The sequence below is a fragment of the Barbus barbus genome (assembly GCF_936440315.1).
Source record: "Barbus barbus genome assembly, chromosome: 16".
NCBI classification, from domain to species: Eukaryota; Metazoa; Chordata; class Actinopteri; order Cypriniformes; family Cyprinidae; genus Barbus; species Barbus barbus.
Window position 1 is genome coordinate 11,571,021 of NC_136744.1, and position 2,128 is coordinate 11,573,148.

Genomic DNA, 2,128 nt, shown 5'->3' on the forward strand with positions numbered 1-2,128 from the left:
CAGCAAAATTCTGGTACATATCAGTACCCCGTCTAAAAAAAACAAAAAATAAACAACAACTTTACAACAAAATTTCATTGCACCAAAGTACATTCAACAGGCATCTCTCAGGACAGTAAAAGTGCTTATTTGAAAAATCTACTGCCATTTAATACAGTGCAATATGAGCAAATACACAGCTGCTACAGTGATACAGCATAATTAATGACCTCTGATTGATGTAAACGCTTCATGCTCTCAACATTCTGTGGTCCAAATATATGAACAAATTTTTCAAAAATGTGATTTCTGTCATTAGTAAACATTTGTTGAAATAAAAATACCGACAGCAGCTTCAAAGTGCATTACTATTATTGTTTGCTAAATGTGACCGACACAAAGCTACTAGTGCTATATGAACATATCAGCATCTGTGTATAGGAAAATACAGATTGTTACATACAGAGAATAAGAGAATTACATAAAGCAATAGTGTGTTGTCAATGAGCAGAGTCTGTAGCTTAAGCGAGTTCTTTATGTCTCCTCACATATTTCTATGAGTACAAAAAAGGAAGAGTGAGAGAGTCCCTTGACTATTACTTAACATAAAGCATGCACCATTAATGTTTTTAGATTGCTCTCAGCACTGCTGTCTATAAAGTGACTCCAAACAACATACAATATATACATCATATGTACTCTATCACCATGCTACACATCTAAAATAAAAACTCCCGCAGTGGCCGGCCAGAGAAGAGCCGTTGAACTCGTGTCAGCACAAACAAGAAGCCCTCTTACACAGAGCAGTGTCCTCTTACCAGCCCACATGGCAGCATGATTTACTGTGACTCTCCCTCCAGCTATTCAGCCCACTTCAAGTCCTCACAGGTTATAATTGTAGACGGCATAATTTCAAGTCATTTTTTAGTCTGGGTGTCCGTCTGTTTGAATTTAAGACATTTATTATAAGCTGACTCTTTTCTGCAGTGGTAGTGTTTATTTGAATACTTGTGACAGTCTGTTGTCAGTACACTCTCAGAAAAAAAAGGTACAAAAGCCGTCAATGAAGTGGTACTTATTTTTACACCTTTGTACCTTATTTACTCCTAAAAGGTGCTTATTAGTGCTTTGAAGCTATACATTAGTTCTTCAAGTGTGCCTATTATCTAAATTGTACACATTAGCACCTTTTTAAAAGGTACCACCCCAGTTACAACTTTTGTACTTTTTTCTGAAAGTGTATGATCTACTCATATAAAAGCACATATTACTCTTAACTGGTGTGAGAATATAAATAACATTAGCATTCAACTGATGCAGCGCACTGGGTTTGACTTGATGAATAGCATTTCAGTGTTACAAATAGGTACATGTTGATTGTGATTACTTTTATTGTCTAAGACTATAGCGCCACCAAGTGGTCTGGCAAATTTAGCAAATTTTTAATCAATGTTATATAGTACCCCAAGCCTTGCATCTATAAATATTACATTTAAACCTTATACCAGATCCATAAGTCAAGTTATGAAACAAACCATATATAAAGTCAAGAGAGCAAGCCATTTTCAAAATGGTAATAATATTAATAATAATTATAACTGTCAAGTGCTCCAAATACCTTTCTGCAGCCTCTAATGCAACATTGCAGTCTCAATCTCTTAAGAAAGGCAGGGAACTGTGCCTGCATAGCAATATAACATACCTTTTCTTTCTTAAAAATAGCTCCTAAAAAAACACAAAAAACTAAAACACAGCACAGTGCAGTCTAACTGGACTTCTGTACCATTTCATCTCACTAGTTCAGTTTAAGTGTGCTTTAAAACGTCAGAAATCTGTTCTCTCCCTATTGTGTATACAGTCCTATTTTCATTGTCTTTGAACTTGAGTAAAAGCTGCGTTTCTGATGGTTTAAAAAAACAACAACCTGTAAATCTGTGTTCTCCGTGCACTGGCTACTGGATTTAAATTCAAGTTACACTTATATTCATATTATGCAACCTTATGAAGTAGAAGTTAGACTTAAATTAAAAATCAAACTAATTAATTTAATCATTACTACAGAGAAGATAGGTTGGATCTGATAAAATGCTGTCAGTGGTAACAGGTGAATAATGCAGCAGGGAGTGAAAAGGCATTAAACCAATTGAAT